General features: G+C 42.1%; 1 protein-coding gene across 17 annotated transcripts in view; it reads right to left on the bottom strand.

The window, feature by feature from the left end:
- The window catches only part of SPECC1 (sperm antigen with calponin homology and coiled-coil domains 1), a 301,132-nt gene that overhangs the window by 96,978 nt on the left and 190,221 nt on the right, over positions 1 to 13,933 (bottom strand). The gene's annotated exons all lie outside the window — the stretch shown is intronic.

Here is a 13,933-nt window from a genome sequence, read left to right on the forward strand (position 1 = left end):
GCTGAAAAAACATTTGATAAAATTCAACATTCCTTCATGATAAAAACTGTCAATAAACTGGGTACAGAAGGAACATATCTCAACATAATAAAAGCCATATACAACAGACCCACACCTAGTATCATATGAATGGAGAAAAACTGAAAGCTTTTCCTCTAAGATCTGGAACAGGATAAGGATGCCCACTGTCACCACTGTTATTCAACACAGTACTGGAAGTCCCAGCTAAAGCAATCAGACAAGGGAAAGAAATAAAGGGCATCCAAATTGGAAAGGAAGAAGTCAAATTATCCTGGTTTGCAGATGATATGACTTGATATCTGGAAAAAACTAGCCTCCACACACGCAAAAAAAAAAAACTATTAAGAACTGATAAATTCAGTGAAGTTGCAGGATACAAAATCAACATGCAAAAATCAGTAGCGTTTTTATATGCCAACAGTGAACAATCTGAAAAAGGAATCAAGAAAGTAATCCCATTTATAGTAGCTGTGAGTAGAATAAACTTAATCAAAGAAGTGAAAGATCTCTACAATGAAAACTATAAAATATTGACACCAGAAATGGAAGAAAACACACACACAAAAATAAAGACACTCTATGTGTAAAGACTGGATAAGTCAATATGTTAAAATGTCCACACTACCCAAAGCAATCTAAACAGTCAATGCAATCCCTATCAAAATACCAATGACATTCTTTATAATTTTTTTTAAATCCTAAAAGTCATATGGAACCACAAAAGACCCAGAATAGCCAAAGCCATCCTGAGCAAAAAGAACAAAACTGGAAGAATCACATTATCTGACTTCAAATTATACTACAGAGCCATAGTAACCCAAACAGCATGGTACTGGCATAAAAACAGACACATAGAATAATGAAATAGAATAGAGAATCCAGGAATAAATCCATACATCTACATGAACTCATTTTCGACAAAGGTGCCAAGAACATATATTGAGGAAAAGACAGTCTCCTCAGTAAATGGTGCTAGGAAAACTGGATATCCATGAGCAGAAGAATGAAACTAGACACCCCCCCATATACAAAAATCATATCAAAAGGATTAAAGACTTACATCTAAGACCTCAAACTATGAAAACTACTAAAAAACCAACAACATTGGGGAAACTCTCCAGGACATTGATCTGGGCAATGATTTCTTGAGTAATAGCCCAAAAGCACAGAATACCAAAACAAAAATGAACCTATGAGATCATATCAAGTTAAAAAGCTTCTGCACAGCAAAGGAAACAATCAACAAAGTGAAGAGACAGCCCACAGAATGGGAGAAAATACTTGCAAACTACCCATCCGATAAGGAATTAATAACCAGAATATATAAGGAGCTTAAACAATTCAATGGGGGGAAAAAATCTAGTAGTCTGATTAAAAAGTGGGCAAAAGATTTTACTAGACATTCCTTAAAGACATACAAATGGCAAACAGAAACATGAAAACATACTGAATGTCGCTGATCATCAGAGAAATGCAAATGCAAGTCAAAACTACAATGAGATACCATCTCACTCCAATTAAAATGGCTTTTATCCAAAAGTCATGACTTTTATTCAAAAGTCATGAATGACAAATGCTGGGGAAGATGTAGAGAAAAGCAGACCCTTGTACACTGTTGGCGGGAAAGTAAATTAGTACAGCCACTATGGAAAACAGTACAGAAGTCCCTCAAAAAAACTAAAAATAGAACTACCATATGATCCAGCAATCACACTGCTGGGTATACACCCAAAAGAAAGGAAATTAGACTATCAAAGAGATATCTGCACTCACCAAGTTTATTGCAGCACTATTTACAACAGCCAAGACTTGGAATCAACCTAAGTATCCATCAACAGACAAATGGATAAAGAAAATATAGTACATATACACAACAGAGTATTCAGCCATAAAAAAGAATGAGATCCTGCCATTTGCAACAACATGGATGGAACTGGAAATCATTATGTTAAGTGAAATAAGCCAGACATAGAAAGATAAATTCATATATTCTCACTCATTTGTGGGAGTTAAAAATTAAAACAATTGAACTGATGAAGATAGAGAGTAGAATGATTACCAGAGGCTGGGAAGGGTGGTGGGGTAGGGGTGGAAACAGGGATGGTTAATGGATACAATATAGTTAATAAAACCTATTATTTGACAGCACAACAGGGTGACTACAGCATTGCATACCTGTGTCAAAATATCTCAGGTACCCCATAAATATATATACCTACTATGTACCCATAACAATTAAAAATTAGAAAAAAAGAATAAGGGAGGGGGGAGGAAGGGACGGAGGGAAAGGACAGGAGAAGAGAGAGAGAGAAACAGCTTGGGAAAGAGCCAGAGAGCCCTGCCTGTGCTCGGGGGTCAGCACTGCTCTGTGAAGCTTGTGTTTTAATTATAAAGGCATGAGACTCTGGATTGTAACATAAAATAGATCATTGCAGGTTGTGCTCCAAAGCTTGAAAGCTGCTTAAATGCATCAAGATGACTAAGGACATACATTCTGGAGCCAGACCGCCAGGGTTTAAACCCCAATTCTAGTGAATCAAGCCTTGTATTCCTTAATCCCTCTGCCTCTGTTTCATAATCTAACAATGCAGGGTTGGGGGGTGGGCAGTTAAGTGAAATAATGACTTGGAGAGTTTATCATAGTGCCTGGAACATATAACAGTAAAAGTCAATAAAAGTCATTCTTTCTCTCACAATTGCCTTATATATTATATATACAATACTAGGTAGTAATATAATACAGGTCAGTTTGACCAAGAAAAATCACAATACATGAAAGACCAATATATAGTTAGCAATAGCTACTTTATTAAACAGAAGCTGACTTTACTATTTTTTAGTTTTTTTGGAGTCAAGGGACAAGGTCTTGCTCTGTTGCCCAGGCTGGAGCACAGTGGCACGATCACGGATCATTGCAGCCTCTATCTCCTGGCTCAAGCCATTCTCCCCACTTCGGCCTCCCTCAGAGCCAGGACTATAGGTGTGCATCACAATGCCCAGTTAATTTTTTTTTATAGGTGGGGTCTTGCTATGTTGCCCAGGCTCCCGGGCTTAAGTGATCCTCCCATCTTGGCCTCCCAAGTGCTGGGATTATAGGCATGAGCTGCTGTGCCTGGCCAGAAGATGAATTTAAGGAGAAAAGAGGTAATGCATTTTAGATCCTGGAAGGCTGATGTCTGAAATCATTTGAAAAGCAGCAATAGAAGGTGGCTTTTGAGTCTTGCATCCTGGGGCAGACTGTGGCCTTCTGCATAACTAGCTGGCTGCATGTTGTAGAGTCCTCAGGCTAAGGGCCTGTCACCTGGAGTCTAGAAACATGCATGTGGTTTGGCTGGGATAACTGTGGGCCAGGAATTAAACTGAGGATGTAACGAGGCAGCCTAGAGGTCGAGCATCCTGAGCAAGGCCTCTGCTTGCAGGTGAGGCTGCTGTCCCTCAAAGGCTCTGCGCCGAGTTACAAGCTAGGTAACTCGGCATGGGGGAGGGGACCTGCAAATCAGCAGTTGTTTCACATGCACACATCACTACATCCTTCTTGGATGTTGGAATAATTATCTCAAGTTTAACAATATATTCCAGAAAGCTATTTACAAAAAAAAAAAAAAAAAAAAAAAAAAACCACACACACACAATAAAAAAACTGAAACCCTTAGGTCATTTCACAACTTCTTCTCACAAGGGCTTGCTACATAATAACAGGCAGATATTTTTATATTCATTTTACAGATTAACATATGAAGAGAGGGAGAAATTAAATCACTTGAAAAGAGTAATCCAGCGTGTATCAAGTGGCTGAGACAAAAGCCTACCCTTCCACGACTGCAGGGGATCCAGGCCCTATTCACATTGCTGGTCTCTCTGCTGGCCAGCTCCTTTGCATTTCCCTTGAGATTTTTTTTTCTTTTTTTTAAGACATGGGGTCTCGCTATGTTGCTTAGGCTGAACTCCGGGGCTCAAGTGATCCTCCTGCCTCAGCCCTCTGAAGCTGGAACTACAGGGAGACCACCCAACATGTCTGACTGACCAGCTCCTTAGAGTTTAACTTCTCTAGGTCAAGAATCACACTCTTAGACACCCAGCAATGTGATTTTCAACGTTTCCCTTGAAAAAAGGAATCACTGTCATGCATCTCTCAATTTCAAAGATCAACTTTCTGTAGATATGGAGCCAGTGGAATTGCACTATAAATAGAGTCAAACAAACTTCCCAAGAAGGGTTCCTGCAGAGAGGACAGTGAAAGCCACTCCTTTCCATCAGGTGCCCAAGGCATATGGCAGCAGAGGTTCCTACGCAGGGCCCAGAGGATAGGCAGGCAGCTCTGAAGTCAGACCGCTCTAGAATCCTATCAAGGGTCACCTCCTCCACCCACCCCACCCCCACACCATGCTTGTCAGACACATGTAAAGGAAAATAAAGTCTCAGGACCCCCAAACTCCTTACTCGGAAGATAAAGTTAAGCCTGGAGGCTGAGTCATGCTACTTGCCATCCTCTCCCCAAAAGAATCACTGTCACTTCACAAGCTTGGATCAAAGCATTAGATTAGACATTAACCAGCACCCTAAGGAAAGGCGATGGGCCTCAGGCATCTCCAGATGAATGCTCCTGCAAAGAGGAAGTGCTTGGGGGTGGGAGGGATGCTCTCCCCGACTGCAGATATTAAGAGCACTCCTATGCTGGTGGCAACACACACATCTAGATTCTCCTCTCTCAGAGGGGCAAACAACTGTTTGTGATGGTTTGAGCAACGGTAGGGTTTGGTCTCAGCCACTTGATACATGCTGGATTGTTCTTTTCAAGTGATTTAATTTCTCCCTCTCTTCATATGTTAATCTGTAAAGTGAATATAAAAATATCTGCCTGTTATTATGCAGCAAGCCCTTGTGAGAAGCTGCGAAGTTACTTAAGGGTTTCTGTTTTTTGATACCAGATAATTTGACAATACTGAAAAAAGATCTCTATCAGGGCATCTATATAGCTTTCTTTAGTGTGATGAACAAAAGCAGAAAGGAAGTCAAGCTAGAGATATCTAAGAACCAAGCTCTTCTCCTACACAAAGCAGCCATAAGAATAGAGACTGTAGACTAAAGAGAATAAGGAATTAGGTTTATAGATTACCCAACATTATCAATATATAAAGAACAAAGAAAACAGTACATTCAAGTAAAAGCATTCTGTGAGACAAAATGCGGCTCAAACATTTCAGTGTTAGTTATTTTTTGTAAATTTTTATAGTAAAGACAGTATCTTGAAGAATTATGCCCTGGCTATGAGAAATCATTTAATCTTTCATACAAATAGTTACATGCCAAAAACATGGTACTATAGAGACATGGACAGAATGAGATTATAATAAGTTCTGAGTAAATTCCAGTAACATTAAAGTTGTACAGATAGTTTTATTAGAAAACAGAACAAGTGGAGAAGAAAGATACCTGACTCGTAAACCCCCCGTAACTGCCTCTTGTGTAAGTCTGTCATTTCACTTGGCTTTTGACTTAATCTGTTTATTATATAGTGATTATATAGTCCATTCAATCAAGTTTTCTCGAGTGCTTAAAAAGAGATCATCTACCAGGGCAGAGAATGGTCAAGAATTCAGAATCGCACCTGCTCATCTTCAGAGTCGCAACCTCCTCTGACACTGTGGAGGCTCCTCACAAACCTCAGCATATGTGAAATGCATTCATGGAACATCCTGTCTAGACATGTTTCTACAGCTTCTAAAGGTACTGGAGGGGCAAAGAGAGACCTCAGGCACGAGGCCCCGGCCTTGGAGGACTCTTGGCCTGGAAGGGCAGAGGCTCCCGGATCTCCTCTGTGGCTGCGTCGGCAGTTGCTGACAGCAGCCTGGGCTTGCAGGCCTGGGTATCCTTGTTAGCTCCAGCAGATAACGCTCCCTTCTCAAGCCTGCCCCACATTCTGTGTTTCCTCTCCCAGGAAGCAGCACAACCACACATTCAATCTATGAATAGGCTGAAATGCCTTCCTCCTGCCCGTCCCTGACATCAAATCAGTCACCTGACCCTACTGAGCCTCCCTTCTACACATCTAACATCTAAATGTCTTTCCAGGCCGGGTGCAGTGGCTCACGCCTGTAATCCCAGCACTTTGGGAGGTTGAGGTGGGTGGATCACTTAAGGTCAGGGGTTTGAGACCAGCCTGGCCAACATGGTGAAACCCCATCTCTACTAAAAATAGGAAAGTTAGCTGGGCGTGGTGGCAGGTGCCTGTAATCCCAGCTACTCAGGAGGCTGAGGCAGGAGAATTGCTTGAACCCAGGAGGCGGAGGCTGCAGTGCGTGAAGAGATGCACCACTGCACTCAGCCTGGATAACACAGCAAGACTCCGTCTCAAAAATAAATAAGTAAATAAAATGAATGTCTTTCCAGCCCTCATCTTCCCACCCAACTCACTCCCTGTTCTGTCCTTCATTCTTTCTCACCTAACTGTGGCCCAAGTCATCTTTCTCAACAGTAAATGTGATTCCATAACTCTCTTAAAATTCCTCCGACCAAAAACACAAACCACGAAAGAAAAATAACGAAATTCGACTTCATAAAAATAAAAATTAAACAATTTTGTGCCATAAAGGGCATTATCAAGACAATGAAAAGATAACCCATAGAATGAGAGGAAATATTTGCAAATCATTTATCTGGTAAAAGATTTGTATCCAAAGAATAGAAAGAACTCTTCAGCACTCTGGGAGGCTAAAGTGGGAGGGCTGCTTGAGGCCGCAGGGCGTGGGTTCCATGTGTATAAAACATCCAGAAGACCCAAGTCCACAGAGCCAAAACATAGATTTGTGGTTGCCAGGGGCTGGGAGGGAGGCGGTCTTGGAGGGTGACTGCTGTGGGTTAAGATTTCTTTACGGGGTGATAAAAATGTTCTAAAATTGATTGTAGTGATGGTTGCACAATTGTGTGAATATACTAAAACCCACAGACTTACGTGATTTAAATGGATCATATCTCAATAAAAGCTGCTATTTAAAAAAAAAATTATTCAGAGACTCCCACTGTCTTGAGGATAAAATCCTAACTGCTTGGCCGGTGTCTCCACCAGGCCACTTCCACTGACCACCCTGTTCACTCCAACGAGGACAAACTACCTGCATCACTTCCTTGGGGCCAGGCTTTCTGGCCTTAGGACCTGCTGTTCTCTTCTGGCAGCATTCCCAGAGTCCCCACCCCATACACTCAGGGGTCAACTCACCCCCTCTCCCCTCAAGACTCAGGTAGAGGTCAAGCAAAATAACATTTCTTGATGACTCAGGTTTTCACTGTGAATTTCTCCATTGTATTACAATCAGGTAAAACTCTCCTAGTTCAACAAGGCTTTCAAAGGTGGTTTTCTTCAAAGGGCTTTGGCCTTAAGATGACAGTGACAACTATTAGAGTCTTAGGTCTGCTTTAAGTGTTTTTCTGTCTCCTCTTTGCTTTCAGGTAACTGGGCAGCAGTCTAAATCAGTGATTATAATAAGAACTCTGGGTACGTTGGCTCACCCCTGCAATCCCAGCACTTTGGGAGGCACTGAGGTGTGGGAGGATCATCATAAGTTTGAGATCAGCCTTGTCAACAGAGCAAGATCCTGTCTCTATGAAAATAAAAATAAAAAACTGGGCGTGGTGTTGCACACCTGTAATTCCAGCTACTTGGGAAACTGAGGTGGGAGGATCACTTGAGCCCAGGAATTTGAGACTGCAGAGAGCTATGACCGCACCACTGTACTCCAGCCTGGGCAACAGAGCAAGACCATGTCTCAAAAAAAAAAAAAAAAAAGAAAAAGAGAAAAAGAAAAAAAAGAATAAGAGCTCTAAGGTCAGACCCAACTTTGAATCCTGGCTTCATCAATCCATTAGACTAATAACTTAAATCATTCTGTTTGCTCAAATGAAAAAATATTAGACAACAGAATCAACAGCATAAAATTAAGATAAATAAGATTAAACGATGGAAAAGCTCTGAGACTGCTTAGCACATACAAATAGCCCAAAATATTAGTTGCTGTTATTAAAATATAATAAACTTTACTTTTTAAACACATTAATATAATTATAGCAGCCCCTCAATTCTGCTGCAAGTTTCTCTGACATTCATTCATTCGTCTGAAAAGTATTTACTGAACACCTAATAGATGGAAGGAATTGCAATGCTAAAATTACATACAGTTTAAAAGGAAATAAACTTGGAATGACAGCTTGAGTAAATTTACCATGAGTGATACAGACTGGCTGCCTCCCCACCTAAATCTCATCTTGTATTCCCACATGTTGTGGGAGGGACCCCAGTGGGAGGTAATTGAATCAGGGAGGCAGGTATTTCCTGTGCTGTTCTCCTGATAGTGTAAGTCTCTCGAGATCTGATGATTATATAAGGGGGAGTTTCCCTGCACAAGCTCTCTTATTTTGTCTGCCACCATGTGAGATGTGCCTTTCACCTTCCACCATGATTGTGAGGCATCCCCAGCCAAGTGGAACTGTTAAGTTCATTAATCCTTTTTTTCTTTCCAGTCTCAGGTATGTCTTTATCAGCAGCATGAAAACGGGCTAATTCAACGAGTAAGAAAGTGGGGTGTTTCTGTTCTAGCATCTAGCTTGGGTACTGCAAAACTCCCTCTGCTCGGTTCTTAGCCCTGTTGTGAATAGACACTGCTGATAATCATCCATAGTTCATTCTTATTGGCCTAAAGTTGAATTATTATTATTTTGGCCAATGCTGCTCCACCAAGGGAGAGGAGAAAATGTTAGTTTATTTACACTTCAGGTATAGTGGAGAAAGGCTGTTAGAAAACTCAAAGATGAGGGTAAACATCTGTATTTCACCTTTAGGAACTCAGAGGCAAGCTTCAGAAGCAGTGGCTGTATCCTGGTAGGGACCTTTCGAAGCAGCAAGGCCCCACGCAGGTACTTCCCAAGAACTCGCACTGGAGAGAGAAGTGCTGGGCAACACCAGGTTCGCAGATGAGTCCTGAGGTCATGTGAAAGGAAGAGACTGCTTAGGCCTCACCTCACAAAAGGCATTAACGTGTCCAGGAGAAAACAAGTCCATCGCAGGGAAGCAGGGTCAGGCAGGGTTGGGAAGCAGCCCCCTGTGGAGTCACAGGTAAGAGCAAGGGGTCGGAGCCACAGGTTCTGTGGATCTGCCCAACTGGCAAGACCACCCTTCCTCAAACTATCTGACTGTCTCCACCAAACTTCTGCCCCTTTTTCAAGGGGCTTCAAGAACAGAGACCTGGGGGTGTCGGGAGAGGACCTGGCAGACATGCCATGAGTTCCGGGCCACATGCCTATCATATCCCACAAAATAAAAGGCTGCACGGGCATTCTGGCTTTGTAGTTTAATCTCTAGAAGATTCCGCTCCTAATGCTAAACTGGCTCTGCACAGCCAGGCTGAGGCCTGTGGCAATTTTCCCCAGGCCACAGCCCCTTGAGCAGAGGCTTACTGGTGCAACATCTGTGGGGCTCTCCCCAACAGCCTCCACAGGCCTCCTTGACTTCCACATCCTCATGGCTTGCCCAGGGGAGCTGGAAAACAGGCCCTGTTGACAGGAGCTGCTGACAGGCCTCCTTCCCAGCATGAAGCCACAGGCCTCTGCTCACCAGAGTTGATATTTGGTGCCAGAGAGTGGGATGCCTTGTGTGTGAGCTGAAGATGACTGAAATCTCCATGTTTTCAGCTCAGTAACCTTCCCACCTCTCCAGCAGCAGCCAATGGCTACTGAGGCAGCAGGTTCCCTCAGCTTCCCTGCAGGGCCCCAAAGAGTTTTGCCTGCACATCTGAGTCCTCTGAGGGCCAGGGTGGGTCAGGCCATTCCCATGAGTGACCTTGGCTGAGTGACAATAATGTCATTTACTGAGATGAGTCTGAAGTTCCATGGGACAGGGCCTCGCAGAGCTGAATGCCTCGCTGAAGACCCCATAACTGAGGCGGAAAGCTTCAGGAGGGACCAGGTAATGGTCAATGGGGTGGGGTCTCTTCAGGCCGAGAAAGCTCCCTGAGCAAACATGACTGCCAGACAGTCACTGGCCCGGCCAGGCCTGGCATGGAGGGAGGGGTGGGAATATGGCTGGATGTGGGGTGGGACTGCAAGTGGAGGTGTGGTGGGAGCTGGGCACTGGGCGAAGCCATGTGGTGCCCCAGGCAGCACCAGAAGGCACTACATGATCAGATCACTGTGAGTACTTTGTGGGGAAAGGTGAGGGAGTGGAGGCCTGGTGGGGCAAGTGCCCATTCCCCACCAAAAGCCACCCCCACCTTGTTTCTTCCTAACAGAATCCCAATTTTGTTCAAGAATCAGGCTGCAACTGTGATTTCAAGAGAAGTGGCCTGGGGGCACTGTGTGACGCAGTTCTCACCAATCAGATGTAAAGGTAAAGCTCTGGGAAACCCTCTCCCCATAGGACCCAGATGTGCAGATGACATGCCTGCCCCAAGTCGCCAACAGGTGGACCAAGATGCTTGGCAATGCTGAGCTGTCCTGCACCCCTGGCAGGAGGTCCAAAACCACAGCACTGCCAGCCACAGCCTGGGCCTGCATCATGGGCAGCCACAGCCAATCTCCCACCCTTGGGGCCGGGGTGGAGGGAGTGTCCCCTGGCTCAAGCCGCTGACAGGAGGGCAGTTTCTCATATACCAATACATCACCTGGATACACTTCCAACCCACCTGACTGTTTAAACCAGGTTTCCAGATCTCTTAAGTCCTTTAAGGCGTCCTATTCCAATGTCACAGCTACAGGATCATCTATTTGCCACATATTTCCCTTAAATTCTGGTTCTGCCATCTCTGACCAGTGGCCACTCTAAATCAGTTTGGCTCTAGGACCCACACAAGCAGAACACTAGTCATTTCACCTCTGCTGACTCCCCCAGACCATTCACGCCAAGGGGTTATTTATAATCTCCTTACTCTTCTGGAAGCGGACTGAAGTTTCTGCAGAAAGAACTAAGATTCTAAGGATACCACCTATAAGCTTCAACCTCACGGGAATAAACAGATAATTTTCTTTTAAAACTTCTAGGTTTCAAGCCTAGAAAAGATATTCTAACCTGAAACCAAGATCCCAAACAACTGAAAAGGTAAAAAAGTAAATTAAAGCTGGGTCATGTTATTGTCTGGAAAAACAACAATCCCATACAACTCCATGCTGCTTGCTAGCTAGGGCAAGGATAGGAGTGGTGGCTTTGGGTTCTGTGGAAATCAGACCCGTCCTCAAAGTTGTACAGAAGTATGTCATGTGACTACAGATTAAGCGGCCATCAAGATGCATATGGGGTATATCAGAGAAGTTGAAAAAAATAAAGAGATCAGCAAACCAATGAAGAAAAAGAAATGAGAAGAAAAAAGCCTACAAGATAGTGTAGAAATCCTACCAATTTTCCATTTATTGTTTGAGGAAGAAACCTACCTCCTATTTTTAAAAAAGTACTTTTCAAGGCTTTTTATAGGTTCTTTTGACGGTATCTGGGTTGCTTGAGTAATCTTAACTTGAAACTTACATAGATTTACGGAATCTATTAGATCATAGGATGGTTTGGCACTACTTTCCCCTTTTGTAAATAGCTTATTGTATCCTTTTTAATAATATTCACCTTTTGCCAAGCATTAGAGTGGATGAATGCACTGCTCATGGGGTACACGTTGTTGCTTGGTGCTTAACAGGACAGTTACTCCGATACCTGCTGAAGGCGGCTATATTTGGAAGTTCTCAGCAAAAAGTCAAGTGAAACCACTGAAAACTGAAGAATTAGGATTTACCCCAGGAATGCAAGCATGATTTTACACTACAGCACCTTAGAAAATCTGTTGTTATAACTTGCCTCACTAACAAGTTAGAGGAGAAAAAAACTTGATTACATAAAAACTATCAGATCACGTCATTAGCTGTAGAAAAAATTCAATCCTCATCCTTTAAAAACAAGCCAAGTAGTCAGGCATGGTGGTGCCTGGCTGCAGTCCCAGCTACCCAGAAAGGCTGAGGTGGGAGGATCGCTTGAGCCCAGGAGTTCAAGGCTGCAGTGAGCTATAATCGCCACTACACTCCAGCCTAAGTGACAAAACGAGAACCTGTCTCTAAAAATAAACCACCAAACAAAACACCTCTTAGCAAATACTTGCATAACATAATAAAAGGTATGTACCAAATGCCTACAAAAAACATACATCATGATTAAATGTTAAATGCTTCCCTTGGAATTAGATACGAGACCAGGATCCATCCACCGTCACGCTTCTATTCGACACTGCACAATGTAAAGGGGCCTGCCCAAGGTCACATCATTGCTCACTAGGTAAGTCAAGAGGACCCAGTCCAGCATGTTAGACCCTTCATCATAGTTTTGTGCTAAAACTTCTCCTGTTATCCTTTGGACATGAGTCTCTTAAGTATTATCATTTAAATTCATGGTTGTTGGCAGATTAGTTGATAGTCTGTAGTAGAGATACAATAAGTATTAGTCCATTTAGGAGGTCTGTGTTTTGCTTTTTCTACAGTAATGCAAAAGGGTAGGAAGATTGGTATGTTACAAGTCCACTGCAATTACAAATCAGTCTCTGTGCACATAAGACAGCACAAAATCACAAACCTAGGGTCTTGATAGATATACAAGAAACCCTATGTGATAGCATGCCCCCATCTTTACCTCAAACTCTCACCTAAAAATACTAGCTAGGACCTTTCCCTTCTTACTATCAGTATTTGATACTTCTAGTTAGCATGCAGTAAGATGTAGGATACATGAATAATAACAGTTTGATTTTAAACATATATGTTGTGCCTTGCACTCTACAGAAAATGCACACACTTTCCTTTAAATTACATTTAGTTTATTCCAGAAGATTCCAGATTTTATAGCCTCTATTTACCAAAGCTATATCTTTAAATGCTTTCATTATCAACCAAGGATAAAAAAAAGTTAAATGAACAAAGAATTTTAGTCAAGAAACCAAAATGTATAAAAAATAAGACAAAAAAATTAATAAAGATAAAAGTAGAAACAAGTTAATCAGAAACAGATTAACAGTGGAACAGATAAACTAATCCAACTGATTCTTTGTAATGGAATGTGGACAGACATACTCTACTCTTCTGGATAGGAAGACAAAATATCATAATCATATCAATGCAAGTTTTTATGCATGCTCAAACATGTATAAACTGAGAAAAGGTCTGAAAGGACATACAGCAAAAGGTTAGCAGTTTTTCTCCAAGTGGTGAAATTAAAGGTAATACTTTTCTTTTTTATACTTTTCTGTACTTTTTAAATCCTCTGTAATAAAAATATTTTATGATCAGAAAAAAATAAGCTATTTTTAAGATGTCAAATTATTTCTCACTGATATACACATTTAATGTAATGCCAAACTACCAAAAATACAGAGGGACTAATAAAGAACTTCAAGAAGGTGCACATGGGAGATAAAACATTTTGCCAGAGAGTAGTGAGTAATCTTAAAGTAAAAAAAGAATAATCTTACTCCACAAGATATTAAAATCCAATGCAAAGCCTGACTAGTAAGCTCTAATGGAATTACTTCCGTACTTTCAATAAAATACCTACAAATTTAGAATACAGACAAAGAGAGAAACTCCTTAACATGACCCACCACTAAGCTCATCAGATGGCCAAATTGCAGAATCAGGCTGCAACAGACTCATCTTAAGACAGATGAAGCAGTGGAGAAAAATCTCCCTGAGAGCTCATGGCATAATTTGCTCCTTGAAACAATGACAACCCCTAAACTAAGGTAGGAAGATGTTTTGAATCCCTCTTGCCACTAGATCCCTAAATCAGACCCAGAACTTGGAGGGAACAAGAAATAGGAGGCCATCTCTCTGCACCTCTCCAGCACTGCTCTGGGAGGTGGGCAGAATATCATAAAATCACCACAATTCTTGCATCAAAAAA

This window comes from Gorilla gorilla, chromosome 4 (assembly GCF_029281585.2).
Source record: "Gorilla gorilla gorilla isolate KB3781 chromosome 4, NHGRI_mGorGor1-v2.1_pri, whole genome shotgun sequence".
In the NCBI taxonomy this organism is placed as follows: Eukaryota; Metazoa; Chordata; class Mammalia; order Primates; family Hominidae; genus Gorilla; species Gorilla gorilla.